Genomic DNA, 18,455 nt, shown 5'->3' on the forward strand with positions numbered 1-18,455 from the left:
AGACGTAAGAGATGTGGGTTGGATACCTGGGTCGGGAAGATCCCTTGGAGGAGGGCAGGGTACCCCACTCCAGTATTCTTGCCTGGAGAATCCCATGGACAGAGGAGCCTGGCAGGCTATAGTCCATGGGATCTCAAAGAGTCTGACACGTCTCAGCGACTAACACTTTCACTTTGTGGTTTATGAAGCAAGCTCAGGGCTTCAGCTCACGTGTGTGATTGAGGATGGGGACATCCCTGAGCCCCATTGTCCACCAAGGCCCCGGCCTTGAAGCAGGAGGGGTTCCCAGAGCTGGTCTAGCCCAGGGGCCTCAGACTGAGCGCTGCAGGCTGGCAACTCTGATCTGGTCCAGATCAATTTTGAATATTCCAGACCCAGTGGAGCCACATGGAGAAGCTGGTGAGAAAGCTGGGGGCCTGGGGCCCCCTGGAGGGAGCCAAAGGGGATCGGCATTCCCACTGCTCTGTTCATCCCTCCCTCACCTGCTTCCTCCTTCCCAGTCCATCCTGGACCCCGCACATGCTCTAGAATAAGCCCACAGTGGTTCACGCAAGTATTAGTCACTCAGTCGTGTCCGACTGTTGTGACCCCACAAACTGTAGCCCGCCAGGCTTCTTTGTCCATAGGATGCTCCAGGCAAGAATACTGGAGTGGACTGCCATTCCTTTCTCCAGAGGATTTTCCCGACCCAGGGATCGAACTCAGATCTCCTGCATTGCAGGCAGACTCTTTATCATTTGAACTACAGGGAAGTCTACTTCGCACAGGCTGTTCTTTATTCCTAAAATTCCCTTCCCCTCACTTCCTACCCAGATAATCCCGAGTCATCTCTCAAGTCTCCATCTAAGATGACATTCTGGGAAAGGCTCCCCTGACCCGTCCAGGAACAGAGAGACGGGGGCGTTCCTGCCTTGTCGTCCCACAGGCCACCAGACCCCCACGAAGAGCCCTCATGGGTCTGCCTTGAGGCTGTCTGTATCTGCTTGCTTCTCCGCCTCTCCCCTTGGACTGCGGGGCAGGGGGGTGGTGGGACTGGAGTCTTGGTGCGGGCCCTGTTCACTCCGGGTCCTTAGGTCCTAGGATAACAAGAGCATAGAGATGTGTCCAGAGGTGGTTTGTTGTTGCTTTTTTTTTTTTTTTTCGAGTGAATGAGGAAAGTGGGAGAGAAAGAAAGAAACAGAGAGAGAAAGAGATACAGGAAGGAAGGAGGAGGGGAGGCATGGAGGGAGGACTGGGGAAAAAAAAGAAAGAAAGAAATTTGGTGCACAAAACCATGGGCCTCATTTCTTTCCAGCCAGGGTACCTTTTACAGCACCATCATGGGAATAAGCCTCAGAAAAATTAAGATAGTTCCCTGAGGTTCCCCTGGCAGGTGAGAAGCAGGGCCCACCCTTGGTGCTCTTTTGCTGTCAAATAGACCACGCTTGGCAAAGGGGAGGGACCCGGAGTTGGAGTCCGGAGGTCCGGCTTGCAGGTCCCTCTGGGGCCACAGAGAAACCCTGTTCTCCTCTCTGGGCCTCAGTTTCTGTATCTGTAAAGTGGGAGAAGCAGCGTCCAGATGCCTGTTCTGGGGATGGCCGGGGGCACATTCACGGAGGAGGGGAGCCTGTGTGGGAGACGGGACACATTCTAGACAAAGGCAGGGGCCCTGGACCCAGGGGGCTGGGGAACAGGAGGGAAAGAGGCTGGAGCGCCGGCAGGAAGTGGAGGACGGGGGGAGCCCTGCATGTCCAGGTGGGGCCCATTCCTCTCTTCGACCTTGGCTCTGACCTCAAGATGTTTCCCCACCTCTCGGGATCTGAACGCACAATTCCGTCCCTCCAGATCTGCGAAGAAAACATCTCCTGGCCCCGGTTGCATTGCACTCTCCCAGCCAAATCTCTGAGCTCAGTTCACTCGAGGCAAAATATTTGGACACCAGGAAAGCATTAAGTAATTGGTGGATTTTTTTTTTTCCGCCTTTTCCACTTGCGTCTGTTTGTTTCCTGCAGGGTTGCCTGACACCAGGCAGCCTTGAACTTGGTCCTGTTCCCTCCACAACAGGGACCCGGGGCTCAGCCCAGGGTGTGAATCCTGGAGCAGGGGCCTGCCTGGTGGCCAAGGTACACAGACGGCGGCAGGTGCTGGAGAGACCCTGAGGGTCTTTAGGGGAAGTGAGAAAGGTGGAACAGGCCCCTCAAAACCCCAACAGACTGTAGCCCCAGCATGCAGACTGATCAGCGGATCAAAAGAGCAACTTACTCGGAGAAAACACCCCCTGCTAGCTCCACCGAGGACAGTGATGAGCCCGGGGGTCCTGGACCTGCGAGACCCCGCCAGGCTCTGCCTCTTCCAGCCTTGCACAGGTCACTTCATCTCTTTTGCATCTCTGATTTTGGATTGTTGTGATGGCTGCCCGGTGGAGCAAATAAAAACACATGTTTGAATTTCAGAGATGATGAATAGTGTTTTTAGAGTAAGTATATCTCATGCAACATTTGGGATATACTTATACTAAAAAAAAATACTCTGTTGCTCTGAAACGCAAACTTAATGGAGCATCTTGTATGTTATCCAGCTCCTCCAGCTGCTGTAACAATAAAGCGAAATGATGTGCACATAAACTTCCTGGCGTGCCCAGCTCCACAGGAAGTGACCAAACCCCGGTAGCCATTTCTATGAGTCAGATCAGGAATACTAAGTATTAAACATGGATGCTAATTAGTACTAGCTAGCTGTTACTTAGCAAGTTGTTAATATTAGCCAGATCAAACCAGATGATCCTAAAGGAAATCAACCCTGAATATTCATCGGAAGGACTATTGCTAAAGCTGAAGCTCCAATATTTTGGCCACCTGATGCAAAGAGCCGACTCACTGGAAGAGACCCTGATGCTGGGAAAGACGGAAGGCAAAAGGGGAAGGCGGGGGCAACAGAGGATGAGATGGTTAGACAGCGTCACTGATTCAATGGGCATGAATGTGAGCAAACTCCAGGAGATGGTGGAGGAGCCTGGCGTGCAGCCGTCCATGGGGTCGCGAAGGGTCGGACACGGCTTAGAGACTGAACAACAGCGACAGTCATTCTTGGTTCATGTTAGCTAATATTAATGAGTTAATACCAATATGAAAACACATCATTTACTGGCTGGTGTGTCTGAGACACGCCCTTTGCATTATTTCCTTTCCATCAGAGCACGAAGGGCAGGAAGTGAGAACTCTGTCTCCGTTTTACTGCCGCGAATCCCAAGACCCGGACAGACGAAGCGCTGCACAAGCTGCGACCTAGACGGTCGGCAGTCTGGAGGGCTGCTCTGGAGCCCTGCACAGGTCGCCTCCTCGACGACCTCACTGACTCTCGGACCATTAGTCTCCTGTGACAGAGATCTCTATTTTGCAAACAGGGGGACGGAGCCCTAAGTCTCGCCCAAGGTCACACAGTTCATCAGTGGCTGAATAAAGCTTCACCCCCAGACAGCCTGGCTCCATCTCGACCCCAGGCTGCCTCTCCAGCCTCCCATACAGAGAGGATGAGGGCTTCCCTGGCAGGTCAGGGGTAAAGAAGCGGCCTGCCAATGCAGAAGACTCGGATCCGATTCCTGGGTCGGAAAGGCCCCCTGGAGGGAAGGCAACCCACTCCAGGATTCTTGCCTGGGAAATCCATAGACAGAGGAGCCTGGTGGGCTACAGTCCCTGGGGTCTCAAAGAGCCGAACGCGACTTAGCGATTAAACAGCAACAGCAAACTGGGAAATAGGTTCCAAGACAGAAGACGGGGTGTGCAGCACAAGCGCCCGGGGCGTGTCACTAGCTGTATCTCATTTACTCTTCCCTCTTCCCACTTCAGATGGGGCCAGAGGCGGGTGCTGGAGGGACCTGGGGTCGCTCAAAGGATAGAGGAAGTGGGTGGGAAGGGGTCAGCAGGTGGAGTCCAGGTACCCACTTCTTCTTCCAACAGAGAAATTCTAACCCTTCCTGGCTGTGTGACCTTGGGCAAGTTACTTGGCCTCTCTGGGCCTGGGTCTCCTCTCTGTAAAAGGGGTGTGATAACCAGACTTTCCATTAGGACCACTGTAGTCACGAAATGGCTCAGTCCATGCTAATTGCTTAGCACCGTGCCTCCCAGAACATAGACACCACAAAATAAATGTGAGCAGTTGTGGTCATTTTTATGCATCTGTCTTAGTTTGGGCTCCTTCAGGGCTGAGCTTGAGATGAGGACTCCAGAGCAGGTGGCTCCTGTAGTGGGGTGAACTCAGGATGGCCACACAGAGGGATGGGCAGGGGGACAGGGAAGGGAAGAAACCAACACAGATGTGCGAACCAGCAGAGGTCTGCTTTGGACAACTGGAAGCTCAGGTCCTGCTGGGGATCTCCTGGGGACTGTATGAGGGCAGGCCTCAGAGCTGTCCCACCCTGGGCCGAGGAAGCTGGGGTGTTTATCCTCCAGCTCCTGTCAGCTATTGGTTGAGGGCTGCTCCCAGGAATGTGAGCTCCCCAACATCCCTGGCCTGACCCCCTGCTCAGGCTGTGAACCTGGAGAGAGCGCTTGGGCAAAGGCAGTAGCCGGCTATAGGGCCAGGGGGCTTGGGGACAGTGAGTGACCAGCAGACCTGGGCAGGGCACTGACCACATCTATTCAGCACCTCTGGATGGTTTGATTTAATTCAAATTAAAAACATCTTTGAGACTTCCCTGGTGGTCCAGTGGTTAAAAAGTCACCTGCCGGTGCAAGGGACATGGGTTCAACCCCTGGTCCAGGAAGATCCCACTTGCCATGGAGCAACTGAGCCCTTGCATCACAACTACTGAAGCCCTGGTGCCTAGCGCCCACGGCGTGCCACCAGAGAAACTGCTGCAGTGAGAAGACTGCGCTCTGTAACTGGAGGGCAGGCTCTGCTTGCTGCAACTAGAGAAACCCCTGGGCGGCAACAGAGACCCAGGGCAACCGAAGAGTAAAAATACACAAATAAGATTTAAAAAGCATCCTCTGCTAAAACGGTAACAAGACCACAACAGTAACATCAGTTCAGGCTAAAAACCAGGGACTTGATTTGACACGCAGTCCAGTGCTTTTTTCCAAAGACGGGGTGCCTAGCTGTCCAGAGACGCAGCCCAGACCTACCTCTGCTGCAAGAAGGATGTGCGGCAGCTATTGGAGTTCCAGGAGCCGGAGCTGCTGAGGGAAGGGGATGCTGTCTGGCCTGCAGGCCAGCACATCCCACTGAGGCAGAGGCGCACCCATAACACAGGCCGGATGTCCTGCAGTGGCTGGCTGAAGACAGGGCCTGTCGGGGACCAGCACTCAGCTTTGATTTAGCTTCTGAGCCAAGGTTGAAAAGCAAAAAGAGGAGAGGCGGCTCCATCCGACTGGACAAAAGTACTCTCTATGTAGTTGGGCCACCAGTGAATCCATCCACCCTGGAGAAAGAAGAGGATTACTATTTAGATTACTTATTAAAATATCTTCCATGGGTCTGTTGCTTTTATATGGATCACCTCATTATGTCCCCCCACTCACTTAAACATAGGTATTGCCTGTATGCCCATTTTCATAATGGGCAAGTGAGAGAGAAAGCAACTTACTTAAGGCTACACAGCAAGCAATGGTCAGAGCTGGGATGAGAACCCAGAACTAGGAACAAGCAGCCTCCTCCCCAACACAGGCAGTGGGAATTAAAGTTGCTTGAGGTCACTCTGGGGGTCAGTGAAGCTCAGTAGTTGGCCTGGAGCCTCTGGGATCAGATGACTTATTTCCAGACTCTCTGGTCTTCACAGGCTATGTGCTTCATCAAGTGATATAAGCTCTCTGGGACTCAGTTTCCTTCTCTCTCAAATGGGGACGTGAAGAGTAGGTGCTTTCCTGGGTGGTTATCAGAGCAGTCAAGTCTCTAGAGTAACTGATGCTCCAAAAATATTCCATCCCTCTAGGGGGAACCGATATTTTGCAGGGGATCTTGGAGGCAGAAAAAAATGAGCTTTCAATGGTGGGAGCCCAGTCGTAGTGATGGTCAGATGTGAGAGGCCTGCTAAGCCCGCCTGTGGGCCTGCCCCAGCTCACCACCAACCCCTATCGGAGGCTCCTTTCTCCCAGGGCTTCTTAGAGGGAATCCCAGGGTCCCGCCCAGAGCAGGTGGCGGACAGCTTCCTCGGCATCCTGTCACCCAGCGGGCCCTCGCTACATGGCATGCAGGTTCTGTCCTAAGCACCTCCCTGGATTTTTAACTACAACCCCTGAGCGAGAGGCTCTTAACATTGCCATTTTACATGGGAGCAAACCAAGGCTCAGAGAGGCAAGGTCCTGTCAGCTACAAATTGGCACTTGCCATTGGCACTTGCCATCTCTACAAGGATTAAATCATGAGCTGCTGCAGCTGCTGACTTTCAACACCCCTGATAGGAGTTCAGGGTGGGGAGCAGAAATGAGGCACTCCGTGCTCTGGGAAAACTTGGCAGAACAGGTCTTCAGATAGTTGGATATTTTCAGGAGATGATTTGTGAGTCCAGTTCTTGTATCTCCTCATATCTAGAAAAGTGCTAAAATCCTTCACACTGATGTCTGCTACTCATGACTAACAGCAACCTTCATGGGACTAGCAGAAACTTGCAAAAAAAAATATGTGCTTGGGACTTCCCTGGCCATCCAGTAGTTAAGACTCCTCACTTCCAAAGCAAAGGAGATGGGTGGAATTCCTGGTCAGGGAACTAAGATCCCACATGCCACTTGGCAATAAAGAAAGAAATAAAGGTCATCATAGATCACTCCTATCTTTTTTTTAAAAAAAGATATTGATTGCATGTACTGCCTCTTCACCTATATCACGTATATACTGACCTCCCCCCTCTACTTCTTTGGAGCAGTTTCTCAGTTATCTGAAATGCTGTCTGCTGGGCTATAGTTCTCATTTTGCCCCAAATAAAACTTAACTCACAAATTCTCATGTTGGGTATCTTTTTTTTTTTTTTTTTTTTAAGTCATCAGTTGCTTGCCCAAGTCACACAGCTGGTAAACACTGGAGTCAGAGATCCAGCCCAGGACCACCCATCTCCAGAGCCCAAGAGTCTATGCACCACCAGCTAAACTAGGAAATGTGGATTTGTTCCTGCCAATTGGCTGGGGAAGACACACGGAAAGTGGTCACCTTGCAAAGGCAGACGGTGACCCCATGGTCCTGCCAGGTAGGACCAGGGAGATGCTGGTCACAGCTCGTCAGCTGGACTGGATGCCGCTTGTTGTCCTGCTGGGCGTTTAGTGTCTCAGTGGAAAGCAAATTCACAGGCCTCACAATTCCCAGAGCCTCTGGCCTAGTCAGGCCACACCCTCCCCCGCTGTCCCTGCAAGCCCCAACGTTAAGTACAGCTCTGTTCAAAACATTCTGTCTCCATGAGCACATCACCCAGATGCTCAGACCTTGCAAGATTCAGGAAGTCATCTGTACATGAAAAGAGAGAGAGAGAATTAAAAAAAAAAGAAGGAAAGAAAGAAAGAAAAAGAGAGTGAGTGATTTCATTCTGGACACCGGGCCACGTTAGCTCATGGCCCAGTTTTCTGGATCAAGGATGGAGGTGCATGATACTCTTATGCAAGGCATTTGGCCACTGAGAGGCTTGAGTTCCTAAAGATTATTATTTTAACAAACCCAGCTTTGACGTGTCCAAAGGCAGCGGGAGGCTCTGAAGGGTTTTCCAAGAAAGCGTGTGTTTCTTGGGGTTATTATTTCAGACTCAAGTTCAGGGAGGGAGACTGTTTTGCTCAACTCGTGTTTCTGGAAAAACAGGCTCTTGGAAAGTGTTGGACGAGGTGGGCAGGATGTGGACTGGAGAGCTGCTGGCCTGGGGAGCGGGGGACGGGAGGAGCGTGGGAGGAGAGGGGCCGGCCCTCCTCAGTGGCCTCTTCTTGGGCTGGGACTCGGGAGCCTGGCCCCCGTCCGAGGGTCTGAAGGTCTGAGGGAGGAGGCGCTTGAAGACAAGAGTTGGTTGATGTCTCTGCTGCCTCAGTCTTGAGGAATATGCCTTGTCCAGCCAGCCTTCCCCCTCTGGAGCAGGGACGATGGGAGAGGAACAGACAGTGGGAGCAAACTGACATCTTGGTTAGCTTTGCAAGGCGTAAGCTGAGGCCTTGGGGTGCTGCCCACATCCCTGGACCACTGTGGGCCTCAGTTGCCCCACTGGAGTCAAGAGCTTGGAGAGAGTCTGTGCTCCAGTCCCTCCAACTTCTCCCCAGTCTCTTCCTCCTGCACTGGGCTCCAACCTTCCACACTTCATTCAGATCCTGGAAGTCCCACGGTCCTACCAGATTCAGGGCATTTGCTCCTGCCTAGAACCCTCCTCTTTGTCTTACCTCACTCCTGTCTCATCCTCCGGGTGTTACTTAGATCTCACCTCCTCGGGAAAGTCTTCCTCAATCCCCCAAACCACCTCTGGGACCGCCTGCATTAATTACTTGGCCAGTGTATGTCTCACCCACACTGAGGTCATGAACCACAGTCACCTTGTTCACTGTGGCCTCCCTGGCATCTGGCCTGACACACAGTAGGTGCTCAACAAGCGAATGGGAACATTCCCATTTGTGCATGCCCAAGGATGGGGGCAGAGCTCAGACTGGGTCTACCAGACTCCAGGCCTATGGTTAGCACGTGTCCCCAGGCAGGTACCAGACAGAGTGAAGGACAGATGGAGACACCTTCAGTTTAGGAATGTGTGGAAGGCCACGCTCCAAGGAAGGATGCTTTTGCACCAACGGGGCATCCCTGGAGGCCACCAGCCAATCAAAACACGAGCTTCAGAAGGCAGGGCGTGATTGGCCGAGGGTGGACCAGTCGTGCTGGCTCATGGACTCCGTTCTCCCCGAGCTTCCTGCGCTTTCTCTCGTTCCCGGGCCTCATTCCAGGCATCACCCGAATCCGCGGGGCGGAGATCCCTCCAACAGTCTCCCGCCTAGGCCAGGATCCCACCCGGGGACCGCGTGTTTTCACTCCTTTCTTGCTCCTGGAGCCGGTTCCTCGCGGGACCCGCCATGCTTTCAAGCCCAGAGGTGAGTCATCGCCCCATCACGTGTCCCGGTGAATGTCAAGTGTCTCCCTCTTCAGAGCCTCGCGCCCTGGACTTTGTTTTATGGGGCTGGGCTGTCTGGGGCCGCCGCCGATTTCATCCATCAAGCCGGGACCGTTCCAACAGTAATGCTGAATTTATAGAAGTGGTTAAGCAAAGTGTTGACAATATGGACGGCGTGTTTCTGATTAACACGGCGATTCCGAGGGAAACTGCCAACTGTGGGGAAGTCAGTAAAACACAGCAGCGATTTCCCAGGCTCGGTGAGCTCCGGCCTCGACATCACGGGATTAACAGATGTTGCGCAAGGAACTTGCAAAGCGTTTGGAGGCGTCGCTTGACGGAGAATGTAGGCTTATACACAAACCAGAGCTCCTCTCTCTCCCCTCCTCTGTCTCTTTCTCGTTCTGTCCTTCTCTTTAGAGATTAAATCTGGATTCTCTTTCGGCCTAATAAGAATTTCCACTGAAAAATGCTGTCAGCTTCGGCGATGCTTCCAGAACAGTGCCTCTAACACCCCGCCCCCCTTTCCAAACAGCCAACATATGTAGAATATTTCCTGGGTCCCAGATATTTCACCAGATCATCTCGTGTCATCCACGTTGCAAGGTAGAAACCGTGACTATCTGCATTTTAAAAATAACTTTTTAGCTTGAAATAGTTTGACTCATACGAAGTTGCCAGAAAAGGCCAGAGAGTTCCCATGCACACCTCCCTTCCTCTCCCTCGATGATGATAATATCTCACATAGTCACAGTACATTGTCCAAACCGGGACACAGATTTTGCTACAGTGCTACACACCTTATTTGGAGTTTATTAGTTTGTACACACATTCTTTACATCTGTATCTATCTCTCTACTGACCTCTCTGTCTACCTATCTCATGTTGTGTGTGTGTGTTTGTGTGTATGTGTATAGACAGATAATGTCATCTCTATCTATTCTCTGTCTGGCTACCTACCATCTCATGCTGTGTGTGTATATGTATGTACAGATAGACAGCGTCATCTATCTATCCATCCACCCACCTATCTATCTGTTCATCCACCCACTCCAACCATCTAATTACTTATCTACTCCCATTGTGTGTATGTGTGTTTGTGTGTGTATATGTGTAGACAGATAGATACTATTATCTATCTATCCGGTTCTATGACATTTTATCACAGCTATAGAATAAAAGAGCTTCCCAGGTGGCTCAGTGCTAAAGAATCCACCTGCCAATGCAGGAGACACAGATTTGATTCCTGGGTCGGGAAGATCCTCTGGAGGTGGAAATGGCAGCCCACTCCAGCATTCTTGCCTGAGAAATCTCATGGGCGGAGGAGCCTGGCGGGCTGCAGTCCAGGGACACCTCTGAGCGTCTGTGCGTACAGAGAATAGAAGCACCGTCTCACTGAGATTACACACAGCTTTGCCCTGACAAGGAAACGCTCTCAGACCACCCTGTAACAGTCACATACTCCCTTTGACCCCCATCCCTGGAAGACACTGTAATGTTGTCATTTAAAAAATGTTATGCAAATGAAACCACACAGCATAAAGCTCTGAGTGGCTTTCTGCCCTCAGCAAAATGCCCCTGACATCCATCCAAGTTTATGTGGGTATCCGTAATCCTTCCTTTTTGTTGCTGAGTAGTATTCCAGTGGAGATGTACCTCCATTTATCCATCACCCAACGAAGGATGACCTGGTTGTTTCCAGTCTGGGGTTTTTATGCATAAAGTGCTACAAACACCCAAGCACAGGTTTTTATGCGCTTGTTTTCACTTGACAGATGAGGTAACTGATTTGAGCAAGGTGCAATGATTTGGCCAAGGACATGCAGCCAGCAATTTGAGGGAAGTCTTGAACTCAGATGGGAACTCCAAAGGCTGCAAGGCTGTAAATAAACAGTACTTATAAGTAATTAACCCTAAGAAGGTAATTAACGCTCCAGGAAGATGCACTGAGTTTATCCTCTGGTTTTATATTCCTATAAGAATATGCCATGAGCCCCTCCAGGGCCTGTAAGACAAGTTGGAGAGTCAAATCTCACAGGGTCAAAATCCATCACTTGACTTTGGCACGCACAGGTTTCCCAGTACAGCCTCCGGTTCTCCTCCACCCTTCTCTGGCTCATCAGAAAGCCACTCGCTGCTCCTCTGGAACAGCCTGTTTCCAGTCGCCTTGGTTCGACTCACAGGGTCCCTCTGCCCCTGCCTGCCCCACCACACTGGCTGCAGCTCATACCTCTCTCTTCCTTTAGTGAGTACCTCTCCTTGGAGAGGCTGTTTCATCCTCCTGCACCACCAACCCCCACCCCCCGCCCCCCAGAGACATTCATGGCTCCATGAATATTTATCTGCTTCTATAAACATGCATCTATTCATTGAGCAAAGCTCCCTGAAGACCAAGGCTGTGCCAGGCATGGAGCTGAACCCGGGGAAGCAGAAATAAATAATCTATAACCTCTGAGCTCAGCCTTGGATAAGTCAGTCTGCAGACAGAAACACACACCAGACCGAGGGAGGCTTGGTGATGTGGAGCCCTGAGTTCAAGTCCTGGATGGGCTGTGTCTTAGTATGCTCACACTGCGCTAACAAAATACCATACCTGGGGGCCTAAAGAATAGAAATGTGTTCTTTTGTAGTTCTAGAGGCTGGAAGTCCAAGATCAAGGTTCCAGCTGACTTGGTTTCTGGTGTGTGGACTGCAGTCCTGGTTCACAGATGGTCACCTTCTTGCTAAGTGCTCACATAGCCCTTCTTTGCTGCAAGTGCATGGAGGGAGAGAGGGGAAGCGGGGGAGAGAAAAAGAGGAATGGAAAGAGACAGTGAGAGAGAGGAAGAGAGAGGGAGAGAGGTAGGGGGAGAAGGGAGAATGAGGGAGAGAGACAGAGAGGGAGAGAGGGGAGGAAGAGAGAGACAGAGGGCAAGGCAGGGAGTACTCGGGTGTCTCTTCCTATAAGGACACAAACCATCAGATCAGGGCCCCACCCTTATGACCACCTTTCACTTTAATCACCTCCTTACAGGCCTATCTCTAAACACCCTCACACTAAGGGTTAAAATTTCAACATATGAATCTGGGCGGGGGACACTCTTTGGTGGTGGGACTTCCGTGGGCTGGTTTTCCACTGTCTGCCCCACCTTCTTTCAAGAGTTCCATGAAGAGGCATGGAAATGATTGATGACTCAGATGCGCTTTCTCCCCAGACTGGCTCCCCAAAGTGAGGGGCTGCCCCCCAGCCCTCCCCTTGATCTCCTGGGGCAGCCAGACCTAAGATGTCTGAGTCACCGGGAGCAGGTGTCCTGTTTCGTTCCCGCCGCAAGGGAGGAAGTCCAGGTGCTTTGCAGTCTGCAGCCTGGGCCCCTGGAGAGAACAGCATCCGACTGGAGTTAGGGGGGTTCGGGGGGGCGACAACAGAGGGCCCCCGGGAGGGACTGACCTGAGGTTCTGCGGCTCCATAAACAGCCGAGGCAGCCCACACTCCCACCTGCGGCTGAGCTTCCTCCCAGAACCGTTCATGCTTGTTCTGCATCTGATTCCGCCCCGCCCCCCTCCTGTGGCCTCCCGCTCCCCATAAAACTCAATCTCCTTTTGTTTTCAATTCAATTAAGGGCCAATAATTCCACCCACAAGGCCACACATTGAAAGTGCTGTCAATAAACCAGCTGTGGGCAAATACAGGGCTGCCTGGGGAGGGGAGGGATGCAGAGACATCTCTGGGGTCCCGGTCCAGGGGAGTATAGAGAAGGAGAAGGAGAAAAGAGCCCCTGGTGGGAGTCTGTCCCGAGTTCTAGACCTGACAGTGTCACTTGTTTGTTGTGTGACCTTGGCCAGCAGCGGCCCTCCCTGGGCCTCAGTTCCTCCATCTGTAAAATGGGACCAAGACGTACTATTGTGGGTTTTTTTAATCTCTTTTTTTCTACTTACCTAGACTGTATGATTATTTCGGTGCTAATTTAATAACTGACTAAAAACCAGCCACACCCATTGACCCAGCCAGAGGGGCCTGTTTGTAGAATCTGTCCGCCAAAATGTTTGCACAGATATGCAAAGACATTTGTCTAAGGATGTCCCTCACTATGGGGTTAAGTAAATTATGCTCCAGCTGCACCTTGGAATACCTTGCAACTCTTAGCGAGAATCGGGGTAGGGCTTCCCTGGTGGTCCACTGGTTAAGAATCCTCTTGCAGTGCGGGGGACACAGGTTCAACCCCTGGTCTGGGAAACTCCCACATGCTGCAGAGCAGCTAAGCCCATGTGTCACAGCTGTTGAACCTGTGCTCTAGAGCCTGGGAACCACAACTGCTGAGCCCAGGCACTGAAACAACCGAAGCCCGCACAGTCTAGAGCCTGTGCTCCGCGACGGGGAAAGCCGCTGCAGTGAGAAGCCCACACACCGCAACTGAAGAGTTGCCCCTGCTCGCTGCAACTAGAGAAAGCCGGTAGGCAGCAATGAAGGCCCACTACAGTCAAAAATAAAAACAAATAAAAATTTTTAAATGGTTGGGGTAAGATCTGCCTGTGGTATTATGAAAAGATGGTCGAAATACAGTTAAGGAAAAGTTGCAGAAATTTTATATACATATGTGTGTGTGCTAAGTTGCCTGAATCGTGTCTGACTCTTTGCAGCCCTATGGACTGTAGCCCACCAGGCTCCTCTGTTCATGGGATTCTCCAGGCAAGAATACTGGGTGGGTTGCCATGCCCTCCTCCAGGAGATCTTACCTACCCAGGGATGGAACCCGCCTCTCTTATGTTTTCTGCGTTGGCAGGTTACCACTAGCACCACCTGGGAAGCCAACATATATACATATATATGAACATAAATATGATGTAAATGTGTATTTCTTTAATTAGGAAACAAGTCATATTATAAACAGAATACAAATCAAAACAGAAACAAAAGTGATACTATAAGAGTGCAGTACTTGTGTGTGTGTGTGTGTCCTGAAAGACGTACATCACACTTTAAGATAATGGGGTTTCAAGTGGGGAGAGAGGAGGTAGGGACTTGCAAGTTTTCCAGTGAGTATAAATTACTTTATAATTAAAATCTATATAAACCTATAAAGCAGAATGAATACCTGCTTGTGGTTTGAGAACTGGAGCCTTGTGTTAAGGTAAAAGGAAGAATATTTAATTCCCACAACTCTGCGATAACCACTGTTGACATTTTTATGCATTTCCTTATGAGTCTCTTTCCCTATTCATGTACACATATATTTTTATAATAAAGTTGGAATTACACTCCATGAGAAATTTTGTTGCCTGCTTTTTCACTTAATGTTTTAGCATAAGGGTTTTCCCAGGTCATTAAATTCACCCTGTAATCGTGCTAGGAGGCCCCATGATGGGATGGCCACCTGTACGCTCCCGAGCCCTGTGTATGTTGGAATTACACATGAATCACCACTCTGCTCTGATGGACTGATGCTCTTGTAGGCCTGGGACGCCACGATCCCATCCTCTGCTGCATCACAGGATAGTAGGGTGTCAATAAATATTTGATGGATGATGAGTAAATGAATCAACAGACCATAAAATAGATGAACGTGCCTCCGTATAGCCCAAGGTATGTTTTTTTTCCAGGAGTCGTGTACGGATGCAAGAGTTGGACCATAAACAAGGCTGAGCACCAAAGAATTGATGCTTTTGAATTGCGGTGCTGGAGAAGACTCTTGAGAGTCCCTTGAACCACAAGGAGATCAAACCAGTCCATCCTAAAGGAAATTGACCCTGAATATTTACTGGAAGGACTGTTGCTGAAGCTGAGGCTCCAATACTTTGGCCACCTGATGAGAAGAGCTGACTCATTGAAAAATTCCTGGATGCTGAGAAAGATTGAAGGTGAAAGGAGAAGGGGGCGGCAGAGACAAGAGGGCTGGATAGCATCATCAACTCAATGGTCATGAATGTGAGCAGACTCCTGGAGACTGTGAAGGACAAGGAAGCCTGGCGTGCCGCAGTCCATGGGGTTGCAAAGAGTCGGACATGACTTAGTGACTGAACAATAACAGGAAAAATTTTAAAATAGATGCCAAAGGGTGGCTGACGTGGAAACACTTCCCTGTTGTCAGGCTCCGAGGCTGGCTCCCATTCTTCATCTTTATAACGCAGGGCGATAAATTTTCCCACATCACAAATCTGAATGTAGCCAGGGCTCCATCTTCTCTCTTTCCAAACCTTTCATTTCATCTCTGATGCTCTGAGTCACTCCAGGGTGTGGGAAATCAGGCCCTCACCACCAAGCCTGGCTCTGCACACCGCCAAGACAAATTGCTGCGCTGGTCCCTGGAGGGGAGTGTCATTTCATCCACGTAAGAGGCTCTGATGGAAGCCGGGGAGCCACACAGCTGGGAGGTCACTCTTTCCCAAGGCAGCCGCCCTGCGGGAAGAGTCCACAGAAGTAACTGTGGGTGAGTTTGGATGGGATTCGCCATGCCCCACGGTGTCAATATGCAAACCCCAAAGTCCTTGACTCCCAGGGCTGAGCGGACGGCAGCCAACATCTAATAAAGGCCTCTGAGTCAGACATGATTTACATCTTGGGTTGAAAGCTTCAACTTAACAGAGCTGTGTTCAGATCCCACTTGGCCACTTCCCGTGACTTTGCACTCCATGAGCCTCAATTTCTTATCCCTAAAATGGGGACAATGATAGAAGCCATCTCTCAGGTCCTTGTGAAAGTTAAATGAGATAAGGCATGTCAAATCCTTAGCAAAATGCCCGGAACACGGGCATGATCAAGGTTGGCCATGACGGGAGCCTCTCTGGGGACTTTGGGATCAAATCTGTGCTCCTTCTTTGCTTGGTTAGTGAGGCCAACTCCATTTCATCAAATGTGTTTAGCACCCCTGCTTTTGCCTTTGTGGAAATATAGCTGCTATCAGAAGGAACCATGTGACTCTGCCTTGGCCATGGACTTCTGTTTTCCTGATGGTTTGGGCAGAGACACCGGTCCCCATGATCAAATGTGGGAGGCTGGGCTCCTGAATGGCAAGGGACTCAGGTCCCCAAAGGATCAGGTCTCCAGATGATCTCCAGTGATTGGAGTTTATACCGAATCTTACAAAGTGAAATTAACGGACAGCTATGAAAATCCTAGCTCTAGGTCCAAAATGTCAGCTCCTCAAATAACAACCATAGTTCACAATCTCACACTCTATGCCAAGAATTGTTCCCATGGCTTTGTGTACTTATCTTATTTAACTTTCACAATTTCTCTCTTGCCACAAGTTCTACAATTATCCTGATTTGCAGAGGAGGAAGCTGAGGCTTGGTTTCCACACCCCAGGATGTCCAGCTGGTAGACTGGTCGAGCAGATTCCAAGCCAGTGGAAGTGAAACTCTCAGCCCATACTCTTAGCCCATGTGCCATTCTAAATGACAGGGCTGTAATGTTTTGAATCGCACCAAAACAGAGGTTGGTTTGGGAATAGCAGAGAGGTTAATATTCCACTAAAGTCCTGATGCTTTCAAATTGTGGTACTGGAGAAAACTCCTTGGACAGCAAGGAGATCAAACCAGTCAATCCTAAAGGAAATCAACCGTGAATGTTCCCTGCAAGGACTGATTTTGAAGCTGAAGCTCTACTACTTTGGCCACCTGATGCAAACAGCCAACTCACTGGAAAAGACCCTGATGCTGGGAAAGACTGAGGACAGGAAGAGAAGGGGGCAACAGAGAATGCAATGATTGGTTGGAATCACGGACTCAATGGATATAAGTTTGAGCAAACTCTGGAAGACAGTGAAGGACAGAGAAGCCTGGCGTGCTGCAGTTCATGGGGTCCCAAAGAGTCGGACATGGCTTAGCAACTGAACAACAAGAACAAAGGCCTGAATCTCTGCCAAGAGGCTGGCTTTCATTCATTCCTGCATTTGTGCATGTAACAAGCATGAACTCAGAAGCTCCATGTGCCAGGTGCCCTGCTAAGCAGTGAATTTAGGGTGGACCAGCCAGAAACAGTTCTGTCCTCATGGGGCTCACAGTCTAGCAGGAGAGATGGATGATAAATGACTCCAGGTGAGTCCAGAACTCTAAGGGCTGTTACAAGGGACTCGGTATTCATCCAGAATTCTCTAGGCACCCTGGTGCTTTACCTGGCTGGACTCAGCCCCTTGTTGGAGGAATCCACACCTCTTTGCAATGATGTCACACGTACAGATGCTTAGCAATGGCACACAGCAAGTACCCAATGTCAACTGTGAACAGTGGTTAAAAATGCTGCCACTACAATTTACATGGATTGAGTTTTTGGACCCAGCAGGACAACTTTAAGGTTTATTTCTGTTCAACTTTAACACATTAGAATCAGCAGACAGCTCTGCACACTCGTAACTCCTCGGAACAAAGACCCTCTGCCCTAACCTTGACGACGAGTGGGAGAGATTTGTTCTGGGTTATTGCTCATGATTCCCCTGATTCCAGGTCTCCAGGTCTCCTTCACCTCTGAACTTGTTTCAGGACGCAGCTTCCGATTCCTGCATCCGTCTGCACTCGGGCACCGCTAGTCCAAGGCTTCGCGCGCATTCATCTGAATGTGACTGGAAATGTCATTGGCAACCAAAAGGGTAAATAAATATCCCTTTGGAAGGAAAAGAAATGCCTTAAACAAACTCAGTTAACTCTTAACAAGTGCCCTCACCCTTCGGGGGTCTCTGCGCGTGAACACAGGTTGTCATTTTGTTCCCGTCGTTGGGCGCCCCTCGGATGCTCCGCTGGTCCCATGGTCCCGTTTCGTGGACGAAGAGACGGGGCGGGCGCCGAGGGACGTGATTTGGCCCGCGGGAAGTCCTGGCCTGATGTGTGATGAATTTGTTCTCGGTCACAGCAGCTCCACCTGCTTGGAGCTGGGAATCTCATCAGGCAAGGTTTCCCTGGGAGTCCCTACCTTCCCCCTCAACCTCCCCCCACCAGCACTTGCAGGGATCACTATAAAAACTGCCTCTCACAAGGCGCTTCAGGGTTTCTGCTTTCCGGCCTTGCCTCGGGCCAGGAAACCCTGAGAAGACAAATGCTGCTGGGCCTTGTCTTGGGTGGGAAAGTTTTTAAGAACTCAAGAAAGCATTTATTTTATTCCCCACCCTCAGTTCAGTTCAGTTCAGTCACTCAGTCGTGTCCGACTCTTTGCACACCAGACTGTTTGCACACCAGCCCTCCCTGTCCATCACTAACTCCCAGAGTCCACCCAAACTCATGTCCATCGAGTCGGTGATGCCATCCAACCATCTCATCCTCTATCATCCCCTTCTCCTCCTGCCTTCAATCTTTCCCAGCATCAGGGTCTTTTCAAATGAGTCAGCCCTTTGCATCAGGTGGCCAAAGTATTGGAGTTTCAGCTTCAAAATCAGTCCTGCCAATGAACACCCAGGACTGATGTCCTTTAGGATGGACTGGTTGGATCTCCTTGCAGTCCAAGGGACTCTCAAGTCTT

General features: G+C 50.5%; 1 long non-coding RNA gene across 1 annotated transcript; it reads left to right on the plus strand.

Moving 5' to 3' along the window:
• The first annotated feature begins 614 nt into the window (after positions 1–614).
• On the plus strand, positions 615–17,915 carry LOC122421044. The gene is made up of 3 exons (XR_006263433.1): positions 615–752; positions 6,276–6,280; positions 17,906–17,915. It is a non-coding gene; the product is annotated as an uncharacterized LOC122421044 (long non-coding RNA).
• Positions 17,916–18,455: the final 540 nt, after the last annotated feature.

The sequence above is a fragment of the Cervus canadensis genome, chromosome 1 (genome assembly GCF_019320065.1).
Source record: "Cervus canadensis isolate Bull #8, Minnesota chromosome 1, ASM1932006v1, whole genome shotgun sequence".
NCBI classification, from domain to species: Eukaryota; Metazoa; Chordata; class Mammalia; order Artiodactyla; family Cervidae; genus Cervus; species Cervus canadensis.